The sequence below is a fragment of the Stenella coeruleoalba genome (assembly GCF_951394435.1).
Source record: "Stenella coeruleoalba genome assembly, chromosome: 1".
In the NCBI taxonomy this organism is placed as follows: Eukaryota; Metazoa; Chordata; class Mammalia; order Artiodactyla; family Delphinidae; genus Stenella; species Stenella coeruleoalba.
Window position 1 is genome coordinate 50,615,472 of NC_137169.1, and position 16,778 is coordinate 50,632,249.

At 38.2% G+C, this 16,778-nt stretch overlaps 1 protein-coding gene across 1 annotated transcript in view; it reads right to left on the reverse strand.

Moving 5' to 3' along the window:
- The window catches only part of LOC307174905 (uncharacterized protein C1orf87), a gene marked incomplete at both ends in the record, with an annotated part of 116,139 nt that overhangs the window by 12,250 nt on the left and 87,111 nt on the right, over window positions 1-16,778 (reverse strand).

Genomic DNA, 16,778 nt, shown 5'->3' on the forward strand with positions numbered 1-16,778 from the left:
AGACCTTCAGTTTAAATCCTCTAAGGCTTATTGTGGGCATCATTCATTCATCACTCAGCACCTGTCATCAGACTTGGCAACATTCATTTACTGTATAAATCAGTATGACAACGACACAGCATAGACTTCTGGGAGCTTCAGCTTCAATATTTAATGTGTAATTCAAATATGCCATTAACAAATACATATTGTTTCTGAGTTGGGTGTTGCTGTTTTCAATAAAATGGTTCAATCAATGAATTTTAAACAAAAGGTAGAGGGTGACAGTATAACACAGTGGTGGAGAATAGAGGCTCTGAAGTCAGATGCCTTGGGTTTGAGTCTTGGCTCCTTTCTCTATTAGCTGCATGACCTAGGGCAAGGGACTTGTCCTCTTTGTGTCTCAGTTTCCCTTTCTGTAAAATGGGGATAATGCCATCTATAGGTTATTGTGAGGATTAAATGAACTAGAAAATGTAAAGCAAATACTTGGAGCATAGCAAATACTCAATAAATGTTAACTAATAGTGTTATCTGTGTAAGGATGTTTATATGAATAAATTCACATATTGGATTAAAAAGCCTTTTGTTAGACTTTTAACATTGCACCTACAACTCAGTATGAATCTTCTCCCACAGTTTCTTGATGGAGAAGGCAATGTGATTTCATAATCTTCTCTGAAGTCCCAGCACCCAGCATTAGAATAAATACCTATTGCATGTTGGTTGACTAAATGGATGATCATGTGCCCTAATCTGAGGTTTGGAAAATACAGTCACTGAATATATAGTTCTGTGTCTCCCATTCCTTTTCAGGCCTTATGGGAGGAAGGATTTCTCTCTTTATCCTTCTATACCTAACCCAGATGCTATAGATGAACTTTGGTGTCAGATCTGATGCTATAATCTGGCTGCTTCCCTTTACCAGCTGCAAGCTTTCAGATCCTAATTTTGTCAGTTGTGAAAAGGGAATGATAATAGCTTTCTGCAATAATATTGTGGAGATTAAAAAAATTACCTAATAAAATGCTTAACATAGGGAAGATGCCCAATACAAGGTAGTATTATTTGTTATTGTGTTATTTTATGTGATCTTAAGCAATCTAGTTTCTCCAGAAAAGAGGACTTTACATTAATTATGATGTGCCAGGCATTTTTGTGGGCACTGTTCACATGCATTATCCCTTTTAGTATAAGATCTAGAACCTAGAGTTTGTCCTGGTCCAGTTTCTCTACTGTCTGTACTTCTAAAAGTTCTATTAGAAGAAGATGCATGTTCGTCTCCCTGGTCTCTTTTAAGCTTCCCTTTCTCCCTCCTAATGCCTATAAGCATATTTTAAAAGGTAATGGTTTGCACATGTGAAAATTGAGAAACCTGAGGCAGAGGTGATTTTTTTTCTTTCTAACACAGCAGGAAGGATAAATAATAACCATCTGTCTAGACTGCCAGTTGAAGATTTGTGCTGGAGGAAATAGGTCAAGCTGGCTTCTAGAGATTTCCAGGTATTGGAAGGACCAGGTTTCACAGGGCTTCCAGTGGATTCTGAGTTACACAGCCAGCCATCTCTCCCCCACCCCAACTAATGACTTGAAATCAACGGTCTTCAGCACTGGCTGCTAAAATGCTCCCACCTGGGGAGCTTTAAAAATTACCAATGCCTAGGTGTCACACAGACCAATTTATCAGAATCTCTAGGGGTGAGAACCCTTTGGGAATTCTAAAAAATTCCCAGGTTATACTAAAGTAAAGCCATAATAAATAACAAGTGACTTAAAAGAATGAAATAATGCCATTTGCAGCAACATGGATGGACCCAGAGATTATCATACTAAGTGAAGTAAGTCAGGTAGAGAAAGACAAATATAATACGATATCATTTATATGTGGAATCTAAAAAAATGATACAAATGAATTTCTTTATAAAACAGAAATAGACTCACAGACATAGAAAACAAACTTATGGTTACCAAAGGGGAAAGGGGCAATGGGAAAGGGAGGAATAAATTGGTAATTTGGGATTAACAGATATACACTACTATAAATAAAATAGATAAACAAGGATCTACTGTATAGCACAGGGAACTATATTCAATGTCTTGTAACAACCTATAGTGTAAAGGAATCTGAAAAACATTATATATATATATGAATAACTGAATCACTTTGCTGTATACCTGAAACATTGTAAATCAACTATAGTTTCTAAGAAAGAAAGAAAGAAAGAAGGATAGAATATGGCCTCATTGGACCTACTGGATGAAGCTTTTGTGAGAAGAAAACATATATATCTTGAATATCTATATATGTCAGACATTTCCCACATGTTTTCTTACTTAATCTGAAGAATAACTCTGTGAGGTAGAAATATCTCCATTTGACAGGTGAGGAGACTGAGCAATGAAAGTTTCAGTTATCTGCTTGAGATGACAGAGGTAGGGTTAGGTTGGGATTCTAACCCGTTCACTCACTCAATAAACACTTGTTAAATGCTTATTATGATACAACAATGAACAAGGCAGAATCTTCTCATGGAGTGTACATTCCAGTGGTGAGGGCAAACAAGTAGGTATGAAAAATAACGTCAAGTAGTGATAAGTGCTAGAAACACAACTAAAGCCAATGATGGGGGTAGAAAGTAATTGCAGTTGCTATTTTAGATAGAGAATTCACCAAAGGCCTCTATGAAGTGACATTTAACTAGAGTCCTGAGTGGAGAAACAAGGGAGAAAGCCATGCAAATGTCTGGGGAAAGATCATTCCAGGAAGAAGCTATCACAAGGGCAAAGGCCTCAAGGAAGGGAGTATTTGGTGCATTCAAGCAATAACTGAGAGAAGAGCCTAGCTGACACAAGATGAAAAGAGAAGAGAAGTGGGTTAGATATTTGCAGAACTAAAGGGCCTTACGGGCCATGCACGTGACCCTTCATTATGCCCTTCTAGTGATATCTTGCTGGCCACCCCTCCCTCATCCCAGTGCTGTGGTTTGGTGGGAATAATCCTTAGTTCCAACTCCAATCTTGGTTTCTGATTTGTTGAAGACTATTTTGGTATCCCAATCACAGTCTTGGTTCAAAGACGGACATGAAACTCAGTCTGAGTCTCTGAGATGAGAGGAGATATCTGTTACAGTTTCTTAGCTAGTAAAGTTCTCTCCTTCTTGGCAGGACCTCCCAAAAGAGAGTGCTGTGAATATATGATGAGCATAGCTGCCAGAGCTATTTTGCTATTACAGACGTGCCCAGAGCAGTTGGGACACCAACATTTAGAGGCTGAAGATGATGCCAACACCAGGTAAAGCAAGCAGAGAGCCAGAAAGGAGCAGATCCTTGATCTGACATTTGAATGGCTAGATCAAACCATGTCTATAGCTCTTGCTGCTGCAAGACTTTTAAGTTACATAAACGAAATCTCATTATTGTCTAAACAAACTGAGTTGGCTTTTCTGTCCCTTCAGTATAAGTAGTTCTAACTAGGAATTACTATGGATTTTTTTTCCTTAATAAAAGGGAGGTTAAGCTCTTAGCCATTTTTCTGTGCTATCTTGAGTGATGGGCCATCAGAAAATGTTTGAGGGGATCAATGAACCTCTGAGGCTACCATCATTCCCTCCTAATTTTCCCCCATCAGTAGTCATGCTATAGCCCTGCTTGATGCTTCCTGCTCTCCTTCTTTCTTTCCCTCACTTCACAGGCTCCACTGTGAAGAGATTCAAAGTTGGGGTCATATTTCATTTTTGTAAAATACTACTTTAGATCTTAGAACAAACCATGTTTGGAGGAGTCTAAGCTCTTTTGTGTTTGTCTTCGTGGGAGTTTGTATCATTTCTTGGATCTGTGGCTTGAGATATTTTTATCACTTTTGGAAGGTTTTCAGTCATAATTTCTTCAGATATTGCTTCATCTATACTCTCTTCCTCCTCTCCTTCTGCAACATAATTACACATATGTTAGATAGTGTCACCATTTACTATATGTCTCTTATACATTCTTTTTTGTATATCCCATCATCTTTTCTCATTTATGCTTCAATCTGGATATTTCCTATTGAATGATATTCCAGTTCACTAATTCTCTCTTCAGCTATCTTCTATTAAACCCATCTGTTGAGTTTTTAAATTTAATTTTTGTACTTTTTAGTTCTAGATATTCCATTTGATTCCTTTTATAGATTCAAATTAATGGCTGAAAATTCTTCATCTTATTCATTTCCTTAAACATATTAATTACAGTTATTTGAAAATCCATGTCCTGTTTTGTATCATTCATGACCATTTCTAACTGAACATTTTGTATGGATAATTCAAGAGATTTTATGAGATGTTAATGTCTTCCACAGAGGGTTTTTTTCTTCTTTCTGTTGGTTGTTCAATTTGAATTTCAAACAATACCTTTCAAAGAAATATTGTTTTGTATTTTTAAAAGTTTTTATTGGAGTATAGTTGATTTTAAATGTTGTGTTAGTTTCAGGTGTACAGCAAAGTGAATCAGTTATACATATAGATATATCCACTCTTTTTTTTAAGATTCTTTTCCCATATAGGCCACTGTAGAGTATTGAGTAGACTTCCCTATACTATACAGCAGGTTCTTATTAGTTATCTATTTTATATATAGTAGTATGTATATGTCAATCCCAATCTCCCAATTTATCCTTCACCTCACTTATCCCCTGATGACTATAAGTTTGTTTTCTTTCTTTCTTTCTTTGGCTGCCTTGGGTCTTCGTTGCTGCACATGGGCTTTCTCTAGTTGGGGTGAGCAGGGGCTACTCTTCATTGTGGTGTGTGAGTTTGTCATTGTGATGGCTTCTCTTGTTGTGGAGCACAGGGCTCTAGGTGCACAGGCTTCAGTACTTGCAGCACATGGGCTCAGTAGTTGTGGCATGTGGGCTCTAGGGCATGCAGGCTTCAGTAGTTGTGATGCACAGGCTCAGTAGTTGTGGCTCACAGGCTCTAGAGCACAGGCTCAGTAGTTGAGGCACATGGGCTTAGTTGCTCTGCAGCATGTGGGATCTTCCTGGACCAGGGATTGAACCCGTGTTCCCTCCATTGGCAGGCGGATTCTTAACCACTGTGCCACCAGGGAAGTCCCCATAAGTTTGTTTTCCACATTTATGACTCTACTTCTGTTTTGTAAATAAATTCATTTGTACCCCTTTTTTAGATCCTACATATAAGCAGTATCATATGATATTTGTCCTTCTATGTTTGACTTACTTCACTCAGTATGACAATCTCTAGGTCCATGCATGTTGCTGCAAATGGCATTATTTTGCTCTTTTTTATGGCTGAGTAATATTTCATTGTGTATATGTGCCACATCTTCTTTATCCATTCCTCTGTTGATAGACATTTAGGTTGCTTCCATGTCCTGGCTATTGTAAACAGTGTTGCAATGAACATTGGGGTGCATGTATCTTTTTAAAAATGTATTTATTTATTTATTTTTGGCTGCATTTGTCTTCATTGCTGCATGCAGGCTTGCTCTAGTTGCAGTGAGAGGGGGCTACTCTTTGTTGCGGTGTGTGGGTTTCTCATCGTGGTGTCTTCTCTTGTCGTGGAGCATGGGCTCTAGGTGTACGGGCTTCAATAGTTGTGGCACGTGGGCTCAGTAGTTGTGGCTCATGGGCTTAGTTGCTCCATGAAATGTGGGATCTTCCTGGACCAGGGCTCGAACCTGTGTCCCCTGCACTGGCAGGCAGATTCTTAACCACTGTGCACCAGGGAACTCCCACATGTATCCTTTTGAATTATGGTTTTCTGGGGGTATATCCAGTAGTGGGATTGCTGGGCCATATGTTAATTCTCTTTTTAGTTTTTTAAGGAACCTCCATACTGTTCTCCATAGTGGCTGCATCAATTTACATTCCCACCAACACTGTAAGAGCATTCCCTTTTCTCACACCCTCTCCAGCATTTATTTTTTGTAGATGTTTTGATGATGGCCATTCTGACTGGTGTGAGATGATACCTCACTGTAATTTTGATTTGCATTTCTCTAATAATTAGTGACGTTGAGCATCTTTTCATGTGCTTTTTGGTCAACCATACATCTTCTTTGGAGAAATGTCAATATAGATGTTCTGCTCATTTTTTGATTGTTATTTGATTTATTTATTCTGATATTGAGCTGCATGAGCTGTTTGTATATTTTGGACATGGATCCCTTGTTGGTTGCTTTGTTTGCAAATTATTTTCTCCCATTCTGAGGGTTGTCTTTTCATGCTGTTTATGGTTTCCTTGCTGTGCAAAAGCTTTTAAGTTTACTTAGATTCTATTTGTTTATTTTTGTTTTTATTTTCATGACTCTAGGAGATGGGTCAAAAAACATCTGTGATTTATGTCAAAGAGTGTTCTGCCTTTGTTTTCCTCTAAAAGTTTTATACTGTCTGGCCTTATATTTAGGTCTTTAATTAATTTTGAGTTTATTTTATTTATTTACTTTAACATCTTTATTGGAGTATAATTGCTTTAGAATGGTGTGTTAGTTTCTGCTTTATAACAAAGTGAATCTGCTATACATATACACATATCCCCATATCTCCTCCCTCTTGCATCTCCCTCCCACCCTCCCTATCCCACCCCTCCAGGTGGTCACAAAGCACTGAGCCAATCTCCCTGTGCTATGCAGCTGCTTCCCACCAGCTATCTATTTTACATTTGGTAGTGTATATATGTCCATGCCACTCTCTCACTTTGTCCCAGCTTACCCTTCCCCCTCCCCGTGTCCTCAAGTCCATTCTCTAGTAGGTCTGTGTCTTTATTCCTGTCTAACCCCTAGGTCCTTCATGACATTTTTCCCCCTAAATTCCATATATATGTGTTAGCATATGGTATTTGTCTTTCTCTTTCTGACTTACTTCACTCTGTATGACAGACTCTAGGTCCATCCACCTTGTTACAAATAGCTCAATTTCATTTCTTTTTATGGCTGAGTAATATTCCATTGTATATATGTGCCATATCTTCTTTATCCATTCACCTGTCAATGGACACTTAAGTTGCTTCCATGTCCTGGCTATTGTAAATAGACCTGCAATGAACATTGTGATACATGACTCTTTTTGAAACATGGTTTTCTCAGGGTATATGCCCAGTAGTGGGATTGCTGGGTCATATGGTAGTTCTATTTTTAGTTTCTTAAGGAACCTCCTTACAGTTCTCCATAGTGGCTGTGTCAATTTACATTCCCAACAACAATGCAAGAGGGTTCCCTTTTCTCCACACCCTCTCCAGCATTTAATTTTTGTACATTTTTTGATGCTGTCCATTCTGAGTGGTGTGAGATGATATCTCATTGTAGTTTTGATTTGCATTTCTCTAATGATTAGTGATGTTGAGCATCCTATCATGTGTTTGTTGGCAATCTGTATATCTTCTTTGGAGAAATGTCTATTTAGGTATTCTGCCCATTTTTGGATTGGGTTGTTTGTTTATTTGATATTGAGCTGCATGAGCTGCTTGTAAATTTTGGAGATTAATCCTTTGTAAGTTGCTTCATTTGCAAATATATTCTCACATTCTGAGGGTTGTCTTTGGTCTTGTTTAGGGTTTCCTTTGCTGAGCAAAAGCTTTGAAGTTTCATTAGGTCCCATTTTTTAATTTTTGTTTTTATTTCCATTTCTCTAGGAGGTGGGTCAAAAAGGATCTTGCCATGATTTAAGTCATCATAGAGTGTTCTGCCTATGTTTTCCTCTAAGAGTTTGATAGTGTCTGGCCTTACATTTACGTCTTTAATCCATTTTGAGTTTATTTTTGTGTATGGTGTTAGAGAGTGTTGTAATTTCATTCTTATACATGTAGCTGTCCAGTTTTCCCAGCACCCCTTATTGAAGAGGCTGTCTTTTCTCCACTGTATATTCTTGCCCCCTTTATCAAAGATAAGGTGACCATATGTACATGGGTTTATGACTGGGCTTTCTATCCTGTTCCATTGACCTATATTTCTGTTTGTGTGCCAGTACCATACTGTCTTGATTACTTTAGCTTTGTAGTATAGTCTGAAGTCAGGGAGCCTGATTCCTCCTGCTCCGTTTTTCGTTCTCAAATTGCTTTGGCTATTTGGGGTCTTTTAGTTTCCATACAAATTGTGAAAAATATTTTTCTAGTTCTGTGAAAAACCCCATTGGTAGTTTGATAGGGATTACACTGAATCTGTAGATTGCTTTGGGTAGTATAGTCATTTTCACAATGTTGATTCTTCCAATCCAAGAACATGGTATATCTCTCCATCTGTTTGTATCATCTTTAATTTCTTTCATCAGTGGCTTATAGTTTTCTGCATACCGGTCTTTTGTCTCCTTAGGTAGGTTTATTCCTAGGTATTTTATTCTTCTTTGTTGCAATGGTAAATGGGAGTGTTTCCTTAATTTCTCTTTGAGACTTTTCATCATTAGTGTATAGGAATGGAAGATATTTCTGTGCATTAATTTTGTATCCTGCTACTTTACCAAATTCATTGATCAGCTCTAGTACTTTTCTGGTAGCATCCTTAGGATATTCTATGTATAGTATGATGTCATCTGCTAACAGTGACAGCTTTATTTCTTCTTCTCTGATTTTGATTCTTTTTATTTCTTTTTCTTCTCTGATTGCTGTGGCTAAAACTTCCAAAACTCTGTTGAATAATAGTGGTGAGAGTGGGCAACCTTGTCTTGTTCTTGCTCTTAGTGGAATTGGTTACAGTTTTTCACCATTAAGGACGATGTTGGCTGTGGGTTTGTCACATATGGCCTTTAATATGTTGAGGAAAGTTCCCTCTATGCCTACTTTCTGGAGGGTTTTTATCATAAATGGGTGTTGAATTTTGCCAAAGGCTTTCCCTGCATCTACTCAGATGATCATATGGGTTTTCTCCTTCAATTTGTTAATATGGTGTATCACATTGATTGATTTGCGTATATTGAAGAATCCTTGCATTCCTGGCTTAAACCCCATTTGATCATGGTGTATGATCCTTTTAATGTGCTGTTGGATTTTGTTTGCTAGTATTTCATTGAGGATTTTTCCATTAATGTTCATCAGTGATATTGGCCTGTAGTTTTCTTTCTTTGTGACATCTTTGTCTGGTTTTGGTATCAGGGTGATGGTGGCCTTTTAGAACGAGTTTGGGAGTGTTCCTCCCTCTGCTACATTTTGGAAGAGTTTGAGAAGAATAGGTGTTAGCTCTTCTCTAAATGTTTGATAGAATTCGCCTGTGAAGCCATCTGGTCCTGCGTTTTTTTTGTTGGAAGATTTTTAATCACAGTTTCAATTTCAGTACTTGTGATTGGTCTATTCATATTTTCTGTTTCTTCCTGGTTCAGTCTCGGAAGGTTGTGCATTTCTAAGAATTTGTCCATTTCTTCCAGGTTGTCCATTTTATTGGCATAGAGTTGCTTGTAGTAATCTCTCATGATCCTTTGTATTTCTGCAGTGTCAGTTGTTACTTCTCCTTTTTCATTTCTAATTCTATTGATTTGAGTCTTCTCCCTTTATTTCTTGATGAGTCTGGCTAATGGTTTATCAATATTTTTTATCTTCTCAAAGAACCAGCTTTTAGGTTTCTTGATCTTTGCTATTGTTTCCTCCATTTCTGTTTCATTTATTTCTGATCTGATCTTTATGATTTCTTTCCTTCTGGTAACTTTGGGGTTTTTTTTGTTCTTTCTCTAATTGATTTAGGTGTAAGGTTATGTTGTTTATTTTGTATGTTTTTTGTTTCTTAAGGTAGGATTTTATTGCTATAAACTTCCCTCTTAGAACTGCTTTTGCTGCTTCCCATAGGTTTTGGGTTATCGTGTGTTCATTGTTATTTGTTTCTAGGTAATTTTTGATTTCCTCTTTGATTTTTTTGGTGATCTCTGGGTTATTAAGTAGTGTATTGTTTAGCCTCCATGTGTTTGTACTTTTTAGCGACCTTTTCCTGTAATTGATATCTAGTCTCATAGCATTGTGGTCAGAGTAGATACTTGATACGATTTCAATTTTCTTATATTTACCACGGCTTGATTTGTGACCCAAGATATGATCTATCCTGGAGAATGTTCCATGAACACTTGAGAAGAAAGTTGTTGTTTGTGCATGGAATGTTGTTTTTTCTATGGAATATCCTATAAATATCAATTAAGTCATTCTTGTTTAATGTATTATTTAAAGCTTGTTTTTCCTTATTTATTGTCATTTTGGACGATCTGTCCATTGGTGAAAGTGGGGTGTTAAAGTCCCCTACTATGATTGTGTTTCTGTCAATTTCCCCTTTTATGGCTGTTAGTATTTGCCTTATGTATTGTGGTGCTCCTATGTTGGGTGCATAAACATTTACAATTTTATATCTTCTTCTTGGATTGATCCCTTGATCATTATTGTCTCTTGTAATAGTCTTTGTTTTAAAGTCTGTTTTGTCTGCTATGAGAATTGATACTCTAGCTTTCTTTTGATTTCCATTTGCATGGAATATGTTTTTCCATCCCCTCTCTTGCAGCCTGTTTGTGTCCCTAGGTCTGAAGTGGGTCTCTTGTAGACAGCATATATATGGGTCTTGTTATCATATCCATTCAGCCAGTCTATGTATTTTGGTTGGAGCATTTAATCCATTTATAATTAAGGTAATTATCGATATATATGTTCCTATTACCATTTTCTTAATTGTTTTGGGTTTGTTATTGTAGGTCTTTTCCTTGTCTTGTGTTACTTACCTAGAAAAGTTCCTTTAGCATTTGTTGTAAAGCTGGTTTGGTGATGCTGAATTCTCTTAGCTTTTGCTTGTCTGTAAAGGTATTAATTTCTCCATCAAATCTGAATGGGATCCTTGCTGTGTAGGGTAATGTTGGTTGTAGGTTTTTCCCTTTCATCACTTCAAATATGTCCTGCCACTCCTTTCTGGCTTGCAGAGTTTCTGCTGAAAGATCAGCTGTTAACCTTATGGGGATTCCCTTGTATGTTATTTGTTGTTTTTCCCTTGCTGCTTTTAATATTTTTTCTTTGTATTTAATTTTTGATAGTTTAATATGTATTTTGGCATGCTTCTCCTTGGATTTATACTATATGGGATGCTCTGTTTTTCCTGGACTTGATTAACTATTTCCTTTCCCATATGAGGGAAGTTTTCAACTATAATCTCTTCAAATATTTTCTCAGTCCCTTTCTTTTTCTCTTTTCCTTCTGGGACCCCTATAATTCGAATGTTGGTGCATTTAATGTTGTCCCAGATGTCTTTGAGACTGTCCTCAATTCTTTTCATTCTTTTTTCTTTATTCTCTTCTGAAGTAGTTATTTCCACCATTTTATCTTCCAGGTCACTTATCCGTTCTTCTGTCTCAGTTATTCTGCTATTGATCCCTTCTAGAGAATTTTTAATTTCATTTATTGTGTTGTTCATCATTGTTTGTTTGCTCTTTAGTTCTTCTAGGTCCTTGTTAAGCATCTCTTGTATTTTTTGCATACTATTTCTAAGATTTTGGATCATCTTTACTATCATTATTCTGAATTCTTTTTCAGGTAGAATTCTATTTCCTCTTCATTTATTAGGTCTGGTGGGATTTTACCTTGCTCCTTCATCTGCTGTGTGTTTCTCTGTCTTCTCCTTTTGCTTAACTTACTGTGTTTGAGGTCTCCTTTTCACAGGCTGCAGGTTCGTAGTTCCTGTTGTTTCTGGTGTCTGTCCCCAGTGGCTAAGGTTGGTTCATTGGGTTGTGTAGGTTTCCTGGTGGAGGGGACTAGTGCCTGTGTTCTGGTGGGTGAGGCTGGATCTTCTCTTTCTTGTGGGAGGGTCCACATCTGGTGATGTGTTTCAGGGTATCTGTGACCTTATTATGATTTTAGACAGCTTCTCTGTTGTTGAGTGAGGTTGTGTTCCTGTCTTCCTAGTTGTTTGGCATAGGATGTCCTGCACTGTAGCTTATTGTTTCTTGAGTGGAGCTGGGTGCTGGTGTTGAGATGGAGATCTCTGGGAGATATTCGCCATTTGATATTACATGGAGCTGGGAGGTCTCTAATGGACCAATGTCATGAACTTGGCTCTCCCACCTCAGAAGTACAGCCCTGACCCTGGCCGGAGCACCAAGAGCCTGTCATCCACACAGCTCAGAGTAAAAGGGAGTAAAAAAGAAAGAAAGAAAGGAAAAGATAAAATAAAATAAAATAAAATAAAGTTTTTAAAATAAAAAATTAATTATTAAAAAAATTAAAAGTAATAAAAAAAGGAAAGAAAGAAAGAAGAGAGCAACCAAACCAAAAAACAAATCCACCAATTATAACAAGCACTAAAAACTATACTAAAGAAAAAAAGAAAAGGGAAAAAAAAAAAAACGGACAGACAGAACCCTAGGATAAATGGTAAAAGCAAAGCTATACAGATAAAATCACACAGAGAAGCATACACATGCACACTCAAAAAAAGAGAAAAAGGGGAAAAAAATATATTGTTGCTCCCAAAGTCCACCTCCTCAATTTGGGATGATTTGCTATCTATTCAGGTATTCCACAGATACAAGGTACATCAAGTTGATTGTGGAGAGTTAATCCGCTGCTCCTGAGGCTGCTGGGAGACATTTCCCTTTCTCTTCTTTCTTTGCACAGCTCCCAGAGTTCAGCTTTGGATTTGGCCCCACCTCTGCATGTAGGTCATCTGAGGATGTCTGTTCTTCGCTCAGAGAGGACAGGTTTAAAGGAGCAGCTGATTCGGGGGCTCTGGCTCACTCAGGCCGGGGGGAGGGAGGGGTATGAATGCGTGGTGAGCTTGCGGCGGCAGAGGCCGGCATGGCATTGCAACAACTTGAGGCATGCCACGCATTCTCCCGTGGAAGTTGTCCCTGGATCATGGGACGCTGACGGTGGCAGGCTTCACAGGCTCCTGGGAGGGGAAGTGTGGATAGTGACCTGTGCTTGCACACAGGCTTCTTGGTGGCCGCAGCAACAGCCTTAGCGTCTCATGCCCATCTCTGGGGTCCGCGCTGTTAGCCGCAGCTCGCGCCCGTCTCTGGAGCTCCTTTAAGTGGCACTCTTAATCACCTCTCCTCGTGCACCAGAAAACAAAGAGGCAAGAAAAAGTGTCTTGCCTCTTCGGCAGTTCCAGACTTTTTCCCGGACTCCCTCCCTGCTAGCTGTGGCGAATTAGCCCCATTCAGGCTGGGTTCACACAGCCAACCCCAGTCCTCTCCCGGGATCCTACTGAAGCTGGAGCCTCAGCTTCCAGCCCCCACCCGTCCTGGCAGGTGAGCAGACAAGCCTCACAGTCTGGTGGCTGCTGGTCGGTACCTATCCTCTGTGCGGGAATCTCTCTGCTTTGTCCTCTGTATCCCTCTTGCTGTGCTCTGCTCCGTGGCTCAGAAGCTTCCCCCTCCGCCACCCACAGTCTTTGCCCGTGAAGGGGCTTCCTAGTGTGTGGAAACCTTTCCTCCTTCACAGCTCCCTCTCACTGGTGCAGGTCCCATCCCTATTCTTTTGTCTCTGTTTTTTTCTTTTTTCTTTTGCCCTACCCAGGTACATGGGGAGTTTCTTCCCTTTTGGGAGGTCTGAGGTCTTCTGCCAGTGTTCAGTAGGTGTTCTGTAGGGGTTGTTCCACATGTAGATGTATTTCTGATGTATTTGTGAGGAGGAATGTGATATTCACATCTTACTCTTCTGCCATTTTTTTTTTTTTTTTTTTTTTTTTACTCTTCTGCCATCTTGAAGCTCCTCTTGAGTTTATTTTTGTGTATAGTGTTAGGGAGTGTTCTAATTTTATTCTTTTACACGTAGCTGTCCAGTTTTCCCAGCAACACTTATTGAAGAGACTGTCTTTCCTCCATTGTATATTCTTGCCCCCTTTATCAAAGATTAGGTGACCAAAGCTGCATGGGTTTATCTCTGGGTTTTGTGTCCTGTTCCATTGATATGTATTTCTGTTTTTGTGCCAGTACCATACTGTTCTGATGACTGTAGCTTTGTAGTATAGCCTGAAGTCAGGGAGCTTGATTCCTCCAGCTCCATTTTTCTTTGTTAAGATTGCTTTGGCTATTCGAGGTTTTTCGTTCCATATAAGTTGTAAAAGTTTTTGTTCTAATTCTGTGAAAAATGCCATTGGTAATTTGATAGGGATTGCATTGAATCTGTAGATTGCTTTGGGTAGTAGAGTCATTTTCACAATGTTGATTCTTCCAATCCGAGAACATGGTATATCTTTCCATCTGTTTGTGTTGTCTTTGATTTCTTTCATCAGTATCTTATCAAAACTTATCTGATAGTTTTCTGAGTACAGGCCTTTTACCTCCTAAGGTAGATTGATTCCTAGGTATTTTATTCTTTTTGTTGCAGTGGTGAATGGGATTGTTTCCTTAATTTCTCTTTCTGATCTTCTTTCGTTAGTGTATACGAATGCAAGAGATTTCTGTGTATAAATTTTGTATCCTGCAACTTTACCAAATTTTATTAATGAGCTCTAGTAGTTTTCCTGTAGCATCCTTAGGAGTTTCTATGTATAGTATCATGTCATCTACAAACAGTGACAGTTTTACTTCTTCTTTTCCAATTTGGATTCCTTTTATTTCTTTTTCTTATCTGATTGCCATGGCTAGGACTTCCAAAACTATGTTGAATAATAGTGGTGAGACTGGACATCTTTGTTTTCTTCCTGATCTTAGAGGAAATACTTTTTCAGTTTTTCACCATTGAGAATGATGTTTGCTGTGGGTTTGTCATATATGGGCTTTATTATGTTGAGGTAGGTTCCCTCTATGTCCCCTTTCTGGAGAGTTTTTATTAAAAATCAGTGTTGAATTTTGTCAAAAGCTTTTTCTGCATCCATTGAGATGATCATATGGTATTTTGTATTTTGTCTAGTCTTCTAGTTGATCTTGCCAACAGGTCCATTCTAGTCCTAAGTCTAACTTACCGATATTAAGTTTTTATGTGATAATCATACATACAGTAAAAACAAGTTCACAGGATTTTTGTGATTCCAAATGTGAAAAGTTTTATAATATGAGGCAGTATATATAAAATGAGTCATTTTAGTCAGGTTATGATAGAATCTTTGAGTGAAAATTGGAATGAGAAAATTTACAATTCTACACACTGTAAATGAGTAGTTGTCTTTATTTTCTTATAATGCCACTTCTTTCCTTTCATGACATTTACATGTGGGGCTAGAGAATATGCAAACAAAATGGCCCACTCAGTGCCTAACAGCATTTAATAATCATAGCTCCAGAAATACTGAAATGGGAAGAGATCAAAACATTAAGTTTCTCAGTAAGCAACAGGCTATCACAACAATGCAACAACAGTACCACGATGCTCCTGTTACTCTATAAAACGTAATATTGCCTAAACTTTTTGTTTGTCAGACTCATAATCACCTATGAGATTCTAGACTCTGCTAATAGCATGTCTTTTTCTATGTTTCCTCAGCCCTAAGGATGGCAGCTGCTTCCTACAGTTACTAATCTCTGGGTTACCTCATGGTCATGGGTTGGATTGTGTCCCCTAACGTAGGTACCACTGAAACCTGTTAATATGACCTTGTTTGTAAACAACGTCTTCTATATGTAATCAGGTTAAGGTGATGTCATTATGGATTTGGGTGGGTCTGAAGCTGAATGAACAGTAGTGTATTTGTACAGAGAAAGAGAGAGGGATTAGATGCAGAGACAAAAAAGAGGCAGAGAGGAAAGAAGGCCATGTGAAGACAGAGACAGAGATTGCAGTTATGCAGCCATCAGGCAAGGAAGTCTTGGGGCCACCAGAAGCTGGGAGAGGCGAGGAAAGACTCTTTCCTAGAGCCTTGAGAGGTAGCATGGCCCTCCTGATATCTTGATTTCAGACTTCTAGTCTCAGAACCACGAGAAAAGATATTTCTGTTATTTTAAGCCACCCAGTTTGTGGTACTTTGTTAATGACAAATGCCCTAGGGAAATGAATACACTCACCACTCTCTTTTTGCTATTTCAGTCTTCTATCAATAATATTGGTAATAACCAATCTCTCAATCCCCTGCTATAAATTCCCTCTGTTTGAAATACCTAGTGAGGTATCTGGTTTTACCACTGGAATGTAAACTGATATACTATGCTTCCCCCCAAATTCTCAGTACCTTGTATCTTGATCTAAAGGGTAATCACCAAACAGTTGATGGATGTAGTAAATAGAGAATTGCAACAACAGATTAATATCAATGCATATTTTTTCACTTGTCATATATAACACTTGCTAATTGCTAAATATTTTGCCCAATTCGTCTTTATCATTTCACTTAATAACATGTCTTGGAAATCTTCCTGTATCAGATCAGCCATGTTATTTTACAGCTGCATAGTTTTATCAATTGGATATACTGTTATTTAATTAAATGGTGCCTGAAGGATCCTTTAATTGTTTCCATCTTGTTTTTTTCTTTTAGGTTCTTATCAGTTATCTATTTTATACATATTAGTGTATATAATCCAATCTCCCAATTCAACCTCCCCCACCCCGCTTTCCCACCTTGGTGTCCTTGTTCTTTACATCTGTGTTTCTATTTCTGCCTTGAAAACTGGTTCATCTGTACCATTTTTCTAGATTCCACATATATGCGTTAATATACAGTATTTGTTTTTCTCTTCCTGACTTACTTCACTCTGTATGACAGTCTCTAGGTCCATCCACGTCTCTACATATGACCCAATTTCATTCCTTTTTATGGTTAATATTCCATTGTATATATGTACCACTTCTTCTTTATCCATTCATCTGTCGATGGACATTTAGGTTGATTCCATGACCTGGCTATTGTAAATAGTGCTGCAATGAACATTGGGGTGCATGTGCCTTTTTGAATTACATTTTTCTCTTGGTATATGCCCA